We start from the raw sequence: 15,406 nt of genomic DNA on the forward strand, positions 1-15,406 counted from the left end.
CTGATCTCTTTATAATTTGTGTCCACAGTCATTCAAGTCAGTTTATCCTTGTTTACACATTTAATTAACTTAGTTTTCTTGTAGTTTACATTTATTTACAATAATCCTGCAACCGATGAGTTGTAAGCCTTTTACCAAAGCAGTACAGACTTTAAGTGAAAGAAATCTCTGACGTCAACTGCCTCTAAATCATCCCTGAGTTCCTCTAAGCTGGCCAAAGGCAAATCCAAAACGATGCACTGTGTGTCACATCTCTAAAACATCTGAATTACATCGGGAACCAGCTGCTCTCACTGCAGTCGACTACAAGTAAGTTCTCCTAATGTGCACTTTGCAAGAAAAGTTTTTAAAAGAGAGTTTATGAAATGCAACTTTTATTTCAACCTAATGTAAAATTCAAAAGTGATTTTTTTTCTCAATAGGCAGGATCATTGTTCCGTAATGAAATGCAACCAGCTTGTTTTTAAAAGTAAACTTAAGTAGTAGTTTTGAGATTCCAATGCTAATTTTTCATGTGATTACGTTGCAGCACTGGAGTTCCAATGTTAGACATGCCGATTGTGATACATGAGTTACATATGTAATTTTTACTATTAGATTCCAGTTTTACAGTCAACTGCTATAAAACAGGAATCTATCGGTAAAAGTACTATGATAACTAATGTTTTAAATTAACTATATAATGGATATAATTTCCAATGATGTCAGTTTGGTTAAACTTTAAAGCACTGACAATGTAAGAGATCATAAACAGTTTATAATATCATATTTTGTTTGTTATGCCGCTTCAAGTTTTTCATTTAAACGTATTATCAGCATGAAAATGATTATAGAGATATAAGAATGTTCTGCGCACTTGGTAATTTTTCCTTTTCCATCAAATGAGCTGTTATCCATTGTGGAATCTTTTGGTTAAATGAGGCATGACATTTGTTATAACCACAATGAGAGGAAGCCAAGGTTAACACAGAAAAATAAAAGAGAAAGTAGATGTAAACTTCAAAGGATCCGTTTTTATTACCCTGTTGTAAAAGCCAAGGGCGAAAGCGTGTATCAGAGAAGACAGTTTCAAACTATCAAGTAAAAGCATTGATAGCTGAGCAGAGGAAGTAGAAATACAATAATTTGATGGTCAATGATTCAATTCAAAGATACTTTATGGTCACATGCACTGTACCTAGGCACAGTGAAATGCTTTGTTTTGCAGATAACCCAGTAAAATAATATAGAAAACCTCACCTAGGCAGTACACAGGTACAAAAGTAGTTTGGAGATGGAAGATGAAGTGGAATGAAATAAAACTGATGGCTTTGAAATTGGGTGTTGATTGAAGTACGGAATTAACGGTGCTCAGAGAGTCCAAACAAAACCGTAGTACTGAAATTCATGTGATGCACTTGAGCGTTGAGTTTGTGCCACAAATGCGATTAGTCTGGACAGAATTTGGGAAAGTTAATTTGGGGTTGATGATTGCATGAATTTCGATTTTAGTAGTTGATCGAGAGAAACTGCAGTGGAGGCAATGGTTTTTTGAAGGTTGAAGAGTTGAGTTGGCAGATAAAAATAACAAGATTGCAGGCAAGTTGGTTCTGTCTGGTGTGTGGTTATGTCATGACGCTGTAGCTGGGAACATTCCGGATTTATAAATATTACCAGGTTTTCTGGAAATTCAGAGCAGCAGTTTCAGAAGAACTTAAAATATCATAAACTTCACCCAAAAATCCTCCTCTCCCACCCCTACCCCACTCCTCCTCCAGATTTGATGAGCTTTCAGCTGGAGCTTCTCCAGGGGTCTCAGGTTCACATGGGCACCAAATGTTCCCAGAATCTATCATGGAATATTTTGGGTAAAGAGGCAGGACTTTTTTTTATAATCGCAACGAGAGGTTTGTTGTTGACGTGTGCAGGCTGAAAAATATACCTTCACTTTAGGTGAATATTGTCCTGAAATAAACTTTAGTTGCATCTAACTTAATGATCTGTTTCAATGAACAGAAAGATCTTTGCATTTAATGACTGGTAATTAAAGAAAGTGAACTGGCTACCTGCGTGAGTAAAAAGCCAATCAGAAATTGATGGAAATAGTGTAGGTTTCATGAAGGGAAGTAAATATGATACGGGGAGTGAAGATCGCGTTTATAATCATGCATGGAGATTAACAGGTATTATGGGTGACGTTTCGGGTCAAGACTCTTCTTCAGACTGTCCCGAGGTATCACCCATCCTTTTTCTCCAGAGATGTTGTCTGACCCGCTGAGTTACTCCAGCACTTTGTGTCTATTTTTAGTATAAACCAGCATTTGCAGTTCTTTGTTTCAGCAGGTATTATTGTTATCACGTGTAACGAACTACAGTAAAAACAATTGTTTTGCATGCTATCCAGGAAAATCATCCATACCTGATTACTATCAAACCCCACATAAGTTCAGAAACAGGTAGTGCAAAAAGGGAAAAGAACCAGATTGCAGAATATTGTACTGGAGACAATGGAGTTTTTTTTTTTTAATGCAAAGGCCACAGAAAGGTAGATGGGGAGAATGGAAATACACTACATAGTATATGAGCGGACCATTCATGGTCTGAGAACAGCAGGGAAGATAATGTTCCTGAATCTAGTAGCACCTGCATTCAAGCTTTTGTACTGTATCTTCTGCCTGATGGAAAAAGGGAGAAGAGGGAATGACCAGGATGTGAGTGGTCTTTGATTATGTTGGTTGTTTTCCCGGGGCAGGGTTAAGTTGATGGCAGGGGGGCTGTGTCTGCAACTCCCTGCGAGTTATTGTGATTTTTGGCAGAGCAGTTGGCAAAGCGAGCCTTAAAGCATCCAAGGATAGATACAAAATACAAAATACTCAGCGGGTCAGGCAGCGTCTCTGGAGAAAATGGATTGGTGACGTTTCGGGTCAGAAACGTTCTTCAGGCCAGATGGGGTGCTTTGTATGGTGCATTTCTATTTTGATAAGACACATTTGAAATGTACTTTCTTAGTCTTCTGTGGAATTGGAGGTTTTGCTGTTCTTTCTGCCCATATTATCAATGTGATAATTGGAATTATTGGATAATCATATTATGGACAAATTATAGACAATAGACAATAGGTGCAGGAGTAGGGGCAAATGAGTTCCTTAATTTGGTGTCTGATGACAGATGTAAAATAGAAGTTGCAATTGTGGAGAACATAATTGTTGCCAAAGTATTCCCTTTTAGTTGCACATCTCTAGCTAGACCAGGACTGATGACTTAATGAAAATAATTTAAGATAGGCATATGGATGCGAAGGGAGTGAAGGATGCACATGTAGATAAGAGATTGTATTGGCATCATGTTGGGCACAGACATTGTGGGCCGAAGGGCCACTTCTTGTGCTGTACCATCCTATGTTCTATGTTCTATGTTCAAAGATGGTGGTGTGCCAGCTCTTGGAATGCTGGAGCCTTTACAGTGAAGCAGGTAATCCCGCAGAAGTAGGAAAATTGTGGATTTTGACCTGGCTGCAATGAAGAAACCACAATATATTTTCAAGACAAGACTGTGCATTATATCAGAATCAGAATCAGAATCAGAATCAGAATCAGATTTTATTCGCCAAGTATGTTTTACAACATATGAGGAATTTCACTGGCCAGGTCAGTCATACAATTAAAAGCAACAGACTCAAAAACACATTTTAACATGAACATCCACCACAATGACTCCTACACATTCCTCACTGTGATGGAAGGCAAAATAAAGTTCAAGTCCTTCCATTATGTTCTTCCTTGGTCGTGGGCCTCGAGCCCCCGTTAATGGGACGATCTTGACTCCCGTAGCCGGTGGCGTTCGGACCCTCTGCATCAAGGCATTCAGCTCCCGCATCAGGGGGTTGTCAGCTCCCCCACGCCAGGCAATCAAGCCTCGCGTCGGGGCTGGTCGAACCTTCTGCGGCGTTGGAGCTCCCGACTTGCCTCTCCCAAGACTGCGAGCCCTTGATGGTAAGTCCGCAGTCCGCGGTGGGAGTGATCCCAGGCAAGGGATCCAATCCGATGTTAAGTCTGCGCCTCGCGGTGGGGCTCATAACAGTCCAAGGTGGCTTCCAGCTCCATCGATGGTAGGCTGCAGAGCCCGGAGAATGTGATCCGAAAAATGATCACATCTCCGGGAAGGTAAGAATCAAAAAAAAGTTTCCCCCGATCCCCCCCCCACCCCCACATGAAACAAAACCGAAGTACATTCAATTAAACTTTTAACAAACACTAAAAATAACAAAAAGATGAAAAAAACTAACAGACTGCCGGCAGGAACTGTAATAAAAAGGTGATTCCAAGCGTCAGATGCCCATTGAAATCCATTCATGTAAATAATCAAGTCTATCTCTCTTTCCTAAACTCTTTTTGTGTTTGCTGCATTTTTACCCCTCTTGGAAATGTAATTTTACACTTATGTACATCACTTAGTGTACAAGTCATGGGTGATCTGAGGTACACTCTTTCTCTGCATTTTTATCTTTAAACAAAATGTATAATCTTTGAAAATACATGTGACTGGTCAGAAAGGATGATAGAATGCGGAAATATTTAGTTCAGACAGCATCTGTGGAGAGAAACAGAATTCTTTTCATCCCTCATCTTTCATCTGAACTGCAGATGATGCTTGATCTGCCGAGTATTTACAGAATGCTCCGATTTTAATTCATCTCTTATAATTATTTTACTATGTATCTATCTGCCTTTCAATCTTTCAAGCTTACATATGTATTGCCGCACGCACGCATATGCACATTTGATTTATTTATTCACTTTTACTATTATTCTCAATGACCACCCTATCTTTCAAATTCAGCTCCTCCCCAGGTAACTGCAGTGTGCCGTTCATGAAGCCCGTTCATAACCCGAACAATTAGCAAATCAGAAATGCATCTGCAACCCGAGTTCCCACACTGCATAAGATGTCTGCAGAGGCAGGTTATCCCATAGGAATATAGACACAAAAAGCTGGAGTAACTCAGCGGGACAGGCAGCATCTCTTTTTGCGTCCATCTTGGGTTTAAACCAGCATCTGCCATTCCTTCCTACATATCCCATAGGAATAGATAGGCTGAAGGAGCATTTAAATCTCGTTTTTGCCATTCTTAATAAAAAGCTGATTATTAACTAATTTATCCCTGCTTTATATTCTTTGAAAATATTTTACTGATTTTATATCCTGTTGACTGTTTTAAAAGAACACTGCTGCTGGCCTGGATGGCACATACCCACATAAGCTTAGCAAAATAGGCATCAACTTGTTATGTAGAATATATTTTTCTTCGTTTCGACATGGCCAAGAGAATCAAGAACAGTCACCAGTAGTCTTGCAGCAACCAGCATATCCACCCCGCTGATCTCCCAACTACTTATTTATATGTCTGGGCTCAACATAAGTTGGGCATTCAAAAACCGGGGATGACCTGTATAGTCAAAAATTCTTCTTTCTTCCACATACATTTATGTCCATAAAAGACGTTCCAAGAGACTTTAGAGACTCAGCAATCGTTACCATCTACAATAGGAAAGGCGATCAATCTGACTGTGGAAACCATCGTGGAATTTCCCTATTAGCAACAGCAGGCAAAGTCCTCACTTGCATCATGAACAATCGACTCAAGCCTTCAGCCGAGAAGATGCTTCCAGAGACACAAGCCAATTTTAGACCTTCACGTGGAATAGTCGACATGATCTTCACAATGCGTCAACTACAAATAAATTTTGTGAACAACTTCAACCTTTGTACATGGCATTCATTGTACTCACTAAGGCCATCAACTCGGTATCAAGGGAACTGTTATGGGACATCCTATCCACCTTTGGATGTCCTGAAAAGTGCATTTGAGTCCTGAGACTCCTCCACGATGACATGCTTGCCACAGTCATGACAAGCAACAGCAACTGTGAGCCGTTTCAAGAATGGCAAAAACAAGATTTAAATGCTCCTTCAGCCTATCTATTCCTATGGGATATGTAGGAAGGAGTGAAACAGGGATGCGTGATTGCCCCAACACTGTTCACCATCTTCATTGCGACAACCATCCACATCATCCAGGCCGACCTACCCCCAGGAATTGAAATCTTCTACAGAACAGATGGCAGACTTTTCAATCTTGCTCGTCTCAAGTCCAAAACTAAGACATCTATGAGCTCCCTCAGCGAGTTCCAATACGCAGACGACAACTGTGTTGCAGCTCTCTCAGAAGATCCTGACTGCCTTCAACAGTGAATACACGAAACTTGGACTTACCATCAACTCCAAGAAGACTCAGGTTATCTACCAATCGTCACCAACTGAGACAAATCGGAAAGAACCGTCAATTCAACTTGGTGAAACAACCCTGGAAAATGTAGATCACTTTCCGTACCTTGGAAGTCACCTCTCCTCCAATGTCGACCTTGATGACGATATCCAACATCGTCTGAAGTGTGCTGGAACAGCTTTTGGACGTCTTTGAACGAGAGTCTTTCAAAATAGTGACATCCGAACAGACACCAAAATGTTAGTGTACAAGGCAGTGATGATTCCAACGTTCCTGTATGCATCAGAAACCTGGGCACCATACCAACACCATCTGAAAACACCTGAAATGTTCCATCAACCATGTCTTCGAAGCAGCTTAAATATCAGTTGGGAAGAACCAACGTCAGCGTGCTGAATGAAGCAAAAACATCTAGCATTGAAGCCTTCGTCATCAAGAACCAACTAAGATGGGTCGGTCATGTTGTTCTGATGAAAGACGAGCGTCTACCAAAGCAAACCTTCTACTCCCAGCTTAAAAAAGGCAAACGGAAAAGAGGCGGACAAAAGAAGAGATTCAAAGATGCCTTAAAAGCCAGCATGAAGAAATGTGAAATCATTGACAATTGGGAAACCAATGCCAAGGACAGGAAACTCTGGCGAACCATCATCCAAGATGGAAGAGCGATCTTCGAAGCCAAGAGATGCACAGAATTAGAAGAAAAGAGAAGAAATCGGAAAGATAGGCAGCAACAACCAAAGCCCGATCTGCCATCTGGAATTACCTGTCCTGAATGTCAAAGACCTTTCAAAGCCAGGATTGGACTCATAAGCCACCTGAGAGACCATAAACACAACAGAACATAGGCCATCATCCTCGACCATGAGGGATAGCTACGACGATGTCCATGTATCAACTGTTACTCATTTAGTAACACTCAAGTCACAATCCAGAGACTTGAATTGACCCGAAAACTGCACAAGGTGCTATACTACTGAGGCTGGACGGACCGACTGGAAGTTGAAACAAGGAACTGCAGATGCGGGTTTACATAAAAGCACACAAAGTGCTGGAGTAACTCAGCCGGTCAGATACCATCTCTGGAGAACATGGTTGATGACATTTCAGGTCAGGACCCTTCTGCAGACTCATCTTTGGATCAGATATTAGTCCAGATTTTCCTGAGAAAAGCTGTAATTTCCCCAGGCAAGAAGTTCTAGAACCTACTGAAACTGGAACCCCATTCAATTCAGTGTGTGTCTTGCTCATCTTGCACTAACAAGCAAAGCCAACATTTCCACCATTCTGTTTTTCCATCTCTCACCATTGTACTCTTCATCCCTCTAGGTTTTACACATGCACTCAATCCCTCTTCTATTGTCTTGCTTGCTTGGTCTCCGACAGTCCTTTACCATTCCTACATTTTCAACTACTTCCATAGTGTCTGACAACCTGGGGTCCTAACCTTCCAAGGAGGTCCAATAACCATCCGACAAGAAGTAAATCCAGGAAAAGTTAGGGAACATATGGAATTGGAATAAGTTCCACCAGTCGCCTAAAGAGGTCATGGCAGGCACTAGTAATAACCTCAGAGAATAACAAGTCCTCAACCTTACAGATAGGTCACTACTTCCGTAAACAGATAAGGGTAGCACAAAGAACACATTTGGAATTCTCTGCCACAGAAGGCAGTGGAGGCCAATTCACTGGATGTTTTCATGAGTGAGTTAGATTTAGCTCTTAGGGCAAAAGAAATCAAGGGATATGGGGAAAAAGCAGAAACAGATTACTGATTTTAAATGATCAACCATGATCATATTGAATGGCGGTGCTGGCTCGAGGGGCCGAATGGCCTACTCCTGCACCTATTTATCTATGTTTCTACGTTTTTATGTTTCTATTAGTCATCAACATGGTAGAGGTCCAGAATCCAAAAAAGGACAAGGTAATCCATTATATTTGAAAATTGTTATGTTGGTACTCATAAAGACGTGTGTGAATGATGAAATGGTGTGCTAAAGATTGAAGCATTCTTTAATTCTGAACCAGTATGATGATTCAGATGAAGAACATTGGATCTTATTTCATTACGACATAGAATTGGTTGGTTGAGTCAAGGCGAAATTCCATCTGGCTTCACCTTTCTGCAACCATGGAACAACTAAAACAAAATGTGACTATGAAGTCAGACATAAAAAAGAGTGTTTTAATTGCTGGGAACATCCTAAAACCTGCATGTGTGAGACTCCATAATTGAATTACTCCCTTTCTCAGCCTGCAAGGCTGTGAGGCATATCAAGGCCATAAATTGCCCTTAACCAGATCTAATGACATGAGTTACCAGCCCCAAATGGCTGTAGTGAGATTAACTCACGTTAACATCTTCAATCCAACAATTTAATAACATGATTTATGTCTATGCAGAGGCTTACAATGAGCTTGCAGTTAATTTGGTTTTGGCAAGGCATACTGTGGTGGGAACAGCAGCTGGTCAGAGCTCAAGATCATTTTTTGTATCATCACACAGTGATGGGGTAGATTTTGCAAACTAATTCCACAAGCTCCGTGAACTTGCAATTCCTGGATGGAGTCCGTCAAAGGCCTGCATCCTTGTTGCTTCAAGAAAAGAGGATCCCAAGTCTGTAGCTGAAAACGATTGCGTGCACCAGTAACATGAAAACATCAGTCCCTTTCAAAAAATTTGTATCACTTTGCGTGATTAGTGCAAACATACCGTGCAGCTGTTAGACCACAATCTGCACAGCCAAGCTGAAAAGAGCTGATGTAGGGAGTTGAGAGCATGTTTTCATTTATTTTTAATGTGGTTTTGCAATTAATTTACTGCATGTGAACTCTATTTCCCTTTTCCCCTAATGAGTATCATTTGAGAGATTGCGACCAACTCAGGGCCATAGCCAGGTTTGAAAGGAACTCAGCATTTTCAAAGGCTGAGAAGATGTGATTATAAGTTGAAGTAAAGACAGAAACATCCAGTGATGACGTGACGGCTGGGTCGAGGAAGAACTGAGTAGGAAACTAACACAGCAACAGCAAATTAAAGTACAAAATAACTTACATGGTAAAACACATTGCTCTTATATTTATAGTAATCTTCATGATATGTTGTGAAAAGGTCCCAAAGGGAACAATCAGATTCTCAGACAACGGAATAACAAACTTCCTGATGTACTCTTCCAACAAAAGACCAGTGGGACATAAATCCTGTCAACAATTGTCGGGCCAGAGACCTTGCCCAAAATCTTATGTAGGCACAACTATATTAACAGGTCAGTTTTTGCACCAACAGTCAACAGATTGTCATATGGTGGCATAGTAGAGAGGAAAGCATGAAGTAATTAATCTTCTTATGTTGCATTGACCATGGGGGTAGAAAGCCCCTTGGGGCAGCCTATCAATGCCTTCTGGAATTGTTTCCCTTGTTACTATTCCTCCTTCTAACACACAGACAAGTTGGGCTGAACAGCCTGTTTCCATGTTGTATGATTCTATGACTCTATGGTGAACTTGGTTGAGAAGCTCAGAGACAAGTACTGCCGGCATGGTTCAGTATGGGGCACTGATGTAAGAATGGAGTAGCCCAGTGTTGCAGCAGTACAGTTGCTGCCTTATAGCGCCAGAGACCCAGGTTTGATCCTGACTGTGGGCGCTGTATGTGTGGATTTGTACGTTTTCCCTGTGACTGCAAGAGTTTACATCTAAATTTCCTCATGGTGACATGGACATGGGTGGCACAGTAGTGCAGCGATAGAGTCGCTGCCTTACAGCACCAGAGACCCTGGTTCGATCCTGACCATGGGTACTATCTTTATGGTTTGTACGTTCTCCCTATGACTGCATGGATTTTCTCAAGGTACTCCAGTTTCCTCGGACACTCTAAAGACGTGCAGGTTCGCAGGTTAATTGGCTTTGGTAAAATTGTGTGTATGATAATGTTAAGGGCCTGTCCCACTTTCACGACCTAATTCGCGACCTCTGACGACCTTAAACAACCTAAAAAAAACAAGGTTGCGGTAACATACGACCTTCCACTACTATGTGTACGACCTCCTACGACTACATTGAAGACCTCCCACGAGTATGTTGAAGACCTCCCATGACTATGAAGATGATCTCCTTTAACCTCCTTCGACTATGTTGAAGACTGGCTTCGACCATGTACGTTTTACTGCTGTTTGCAGTAGCCCTTTTGCTTCAGCAGCCTTTTAAGAAAGGCAGGGGAAGAGCAAGGGTGAAGAGGAAGCACAAGAAGAGGTCTCAATGGGTGAATGGAGATGGTGTGATGGACTGTCCCAGTACACTAGATGACTGGAAGAGAGTGGCGCTGGGCTTTGACAAAGGATGGAGCCTTAAGCACACATGTGGGGCAGTGGATAGCAAGCATGCTATTCTTGTCCCTGTCCCTGGCCCTGTATCCCTCATTTTACTTATCGTACGGGATGGCATTCTGCTGGAACCATTCCTCAAGGTCCCCCTCCTTCTACCTGGTGAAAGTGTGGGGCATAACCTTCCTCCAGCCCTCCCTCACCACCAATGGGGTATCTGTCTCTGATGCTGTGTCAGACACAGGAGAGAAGGCTGCCTTGCTGCCTTCAATTTAGGCAGTGAAGGATGGGGTGGTGGTGGGGACATATACTACCATCCTGGTCTCCTCCTCCAGGGGTCTCTCATGCAGGGCTACCTCCTCCTGCACTATCACCTCCTGTGGCATCGCCTCCTGCCACTCCTCCTCTTGGGTGGGCAACACCTGCATGGCCGTTTATTGTGAAGGTTGTGCCCTCCCCCTGTGTTGCTGCCTTTTTGGTGCCATCCCTAAAACACAAGTCTCCTCTGCAAAAAATATTCTCCAGCTATGAATGAACATGCCTTGGAGTGACAGAGGTGACGTTCTGCTGATTAAATAACCTTTTTTTTTCTACTGACCTTTTTTTCACCCCAGAGCTATTAACTTTGACTGCCTCCGACCACCAACGACTACCTACGGCTAGCATCACGACCTACTACGACCTACCTACGAGTAAAAAGTATTGTTTTTTTCCATGCCGACCATTTTTACTCGTGGACATTTTTTATCAGGCTAGAAAAAATGTTGAGACCTACTTGATGCCACGAGTACCTACGACTAGCATCACAACTTACTACGACTGGCATCACAACCTACTACGACCTACCCACAACCTCCTACGACCTCGTGGTGACCATGCTGCGAGTATGAGTCAAGGGCAAACTCGGCAGAGGTCGTGAATTAGGTCGTGAAAGTGGGACAGGGGTTTAGTGTGCAGCTTGCTCCCTGGTTGGCACGGACTCCGTGGGCTGAAGGGCCTGATTCCATGCTATATTCTAAACTCTAAAGTTTAAAGACAGAATTCCCAAAACATGACAAAAGCAGAATTAATTTGAGCCTGCAATCAATTTGAGACCATGCATTAGTTACATGTCATCTTAGGTTTATGTTCCACCTCTTTCTTTTACATAGACAATAGGTGCAGGAGGCCATTCAGCCCTTTGAGCCAGCCGCATCATTTAATGTGATCATGGCTGATCATCCACAATCAGTATCCCGCTCCTGCCTTCTCCCCATACCCCTTGATTCCGCTAGCCCTGAGCTCAATCTAACTCTCTTTTGAATGCCTCCACTGCCTTCTGAGGTAGAGATTCCACAAATTCACAACTCTCTGTGTGAATACGTTTTTCCTCATCTCAGTTCTTCATGGCCTAGCCCTTATTCTTAAACTGTGGCCCCTGGTTCTGGCCTTCCCCAACATCGGGAACATGTTTCGTGCATCTAGCGTGTCCAATCCCTTAATAATTTTATATGTTTCTATAAGAATCCCTCTCATCCTTTTAAATTCCAGTGGATACAAGCCTAGCCGCTCAATTCCTTCATCATATGACAGTCCTGCCATCCTGGGTATTAACCTGATGAACCTTCGCTGCACTCCCTCAATAACAAGCGTGTCCTTCCTCAAATTAGGAGACCAAAACTGCACACAATAATCCAGGTGTGGTCTCACCAGGGCCCTGTACAACCGCAGAAAGACCCCTTTACTTTCTGAACTAGTCCAATGGCTTACATAATATGTTTAAGGCACAGAATAAACAAAGGGTCAGGCAGCATCTGTGGAGGGAAATGGATAGACAACATTTTGGATTGGAACCCTTCACAGTGAAGAACGGTTACCTCTCCAACCCTCCACAGATGTTGGCTATATGTAACAAAAAAATTGCTGTTCCTCCAGCAATTTGTTTTATTTCATTAACTCAGTTTATAACTGTTTAGTAATTTCATTGACAACTCTACTTTTCCCATTTACACCTCCCTAAAATCCATCTTTTGTTTGTTTGCCTGCATCTGAAGAAAGGTACCGATCCGAAACATCACCGGTCCATTCCCTCCAGAGATGCTTCCCAACCCACCGAGTCACTCCAGCACTTTGTATTTTATTCAAGATTGCAACATCTGCTGCTCCTTGTGTCAGCATTAACAACCCTATTGCCTTATACATTTATTGCCATTACCATATAATCTCTCCTGCTTTCCTGTCTATCAAAGTAATGTGCACAGAGACTGGATGGTTATATTGGACATGTATGGGCCTGTCCCACTTAGACGACTTTTTAGGTGACTACAGAAGACTATGCGGTTGCCACATGGTCGCCACATGTTAGCGGGAAGTTGCTGGGGAGTCACCTTCATGGTCGTGAGTAGTGCCCTCAGACTCGCAACAAGTTGTAACGACATTCTGGTCGCCGCTAATTTTTCAACATGTTGAAAAATTAGCGGCAACCAGAGTTTTGACGCCATGGAGAGTAACATGAATTCTCGTGACGTAGGTGCAGTGGTAGTGGGTCGCCAGGAGGACGTAGGTTGTCGTAGTTTGTCGCCGTTGCTGACCGGTGAATTTCATTGGCTCATTGGGAAAAGAAACGTAAACAGTAGTTTTCAGAACCAAGGATAACCGACCGGTAATGTTAATGTCCGCCGAGCTTCACAGCCGTGTATCTCTGGCTTCTTAAAAGTTGTCTCCACTCCTTCTCCCCACCCATTCTCCCCCATCTTTTAAAGGACTTAAGTGACCCTTTCCGTACACTGTGCTTTAGCCATCTTAATTACAGCGCCAACCTCCCGTTCATTGCGGTGTGTTTCTGTATCACATTGGCTTTGCACCATGTGAATTTCACTCAGACAGCGCTCCCCCCGCTTGCCTTGCCCCCCGCCTGCATAACTGATTGGTGAAGGAAACGATGTGTGTATGTGGGTGTGTGTGTGTGTGCCACTCTGACAGTCGCCATTCCAGACGCCGGTTTTTCAGCAACCTGCTACAACTGAACTCTTAACTTGCCTGAAAATCGTCTAAGTGGGACAGGCCCATTATATTCTCACTTTTGTGTTTTAATTATTAAAGAAAGGCCGAGACATTCATAAGTGCGTAATATGGAAATGGAGATGCTGGATTAAACCAAAGATAGACACAAAAAGCTGGTGTTACTCAGCGGGACAGGCAGCATCTCTGGAGCGAAAGAATGGGTGACATTTTGGGTCTGAAGAAGGGTCTCGACCCAAAACATCACCCATTCATTCTCTCCAGAAATGCTGCCTGTCCCGCTGAGTTACTCCAGCTTTGTATCTATTTTTGAGACATATAAGAATTGGCTTGTGCCCTTTTATTACCCATGTGACCAATTGTTCACTATATTGTGGCTATAAATGGTTTGTACATGGTCTGTGTGATAGAGCACTTTCTACTGTGCACTTGCTAAGCAGTTTGTCCAGTCAAATTACTGAATATATATAAGTATCTTGAGAGAACAAGATAAAGATATTGTGACGCTTTATGGAAGGACAATATTATACTTATTAAAACTCTGATCTTGTTAGAAACATAGAAACATAGAAATTAGGTGCAGGAGTAGGCCATTCGGCCCTTCGAGCCTGCACCGCCATTCAATATGATCATGGCTGATCATCCAACTCAGTATCCCGTACCTGCCTTCTCTCCATACCCCCTGATCCCCTTAGCCACAAGGGCCACATCTAACTCCCTCTTAAATATAGCCAATGAACTAGCCTCAACTACCCTCTGTGGCAGAGAGTTCCAGAGATTCACCACTCTCTGCGTGAAAAAAGTTCTTCTCATCTCGGTTTTCAAGGATTTCCCCTTTATCCTTAAGCTGTGACCCCTTGTCCTGGACTTCCTAAACATCAGGAACAATCTTCCTGCATCTAGCCTGTCCAACCCCTTAAGAATTTTGTAAGTTTCTATAAGATCCCCTCTCAATCTTCTAAATTCTAGAGAGTATAAACCAAGTCTATCCAGTCTTTCTTCATAAGACAGTCCTGACATCCCAGGAATCAGTCTGGTGAACCGTCTCTGCACTCCCTCTATGGCAATAATGTCCTTCCTCAGATTTGGAGACCAAAACTGTACGCAATACTCCAGGTGTGGTCTCACCAAGACCCTGTACAACTGCAGTAGAACCTCTCTGCTCCTATACTCAAATCCTTTTGCAATGAAAGCTAACATATTTTGCAATGAAAGCTAACATAGTGTGTATATGTGTGTGTGTGTATGTGGTTGTCTTTACATCTTCACGAAAAAACTACGTGGTAACGATTACATTTTTACATATTCCCGTTGACATTTTTCCCGTTGAGGGCGGAATCACCTTATCGGAACATTTCATGGTTTATGTCTCTACTTATTCTCCACTCATTACTGATTAAGTCAAAAGAATTTGAAATTACCTTATAATCTTTGACCTTATGATCTTTGGCTGAGATGAGCATCGAGTCACCACTATTTGTTGGGTATCTGATGTCGATTTGGTGGGGACCATGTCATCTTTATTGTCTCTCAACTATCACTGAAGGCTGGTTTTCAGCAACTCTGTTGTAGCATTGTGCCTGCTTTTGGGCTGCCTCGAGTTATCCTACTTTTCTTGAGCAGCCTTTCCATTCTTGGGACTAGAGTCCTGGTTGACTACAATTACATAATTCATAGAGTCTATCGAGTTCTATAGCACAAATATAGACTTTTCACCCCACCTTGTCCACACTGACCCAGTTTAGTTTATTATTGTCACATGTACTGAGGTAGAGTGAAAAGTTTTTGTTTCCATGCTATCCAGTCAAATAAAAAACTA

General features: G+C 42.4%; 1 protein-coding gene across 1 annotated transcript in view; it reads left to right on the forward strand.

The window, feature by feature from the left end:
* The first annotated feature begins 225 nt into the window (after positions 1 to 225).
* The window catches only part of LOC129696219 (G-protein coupled receptor 20-like), a 49,100-nt gene continuing 33,919 nt past the window's right edge, over positions 226 to 15,406 (forward strand). Inside the window, exon 1 of the mRNA XM_055633889.1 lies at positions 226 to 309. The gene's annotated coding sequence lies outside the window, so the exon portion shown is untranslated. The remainder of the gene's footprint in view (positions 310 to 15,406) is intronic.

This window comes from Leucoraja erinacea, chromosome 4 (assembly GCF_028641065.1).
Source record: "Leucoraja erinacea ecotype New England chromosome 4, Leri_hhj_1, whole genome shotgun sequence".
Lineage (NCBI taxonomy): Eukaryota > Metazoa > Chordata > Chondrichthyes > Rajiformes > Rajidae > Leucoraja > Leucoraja erinaceus.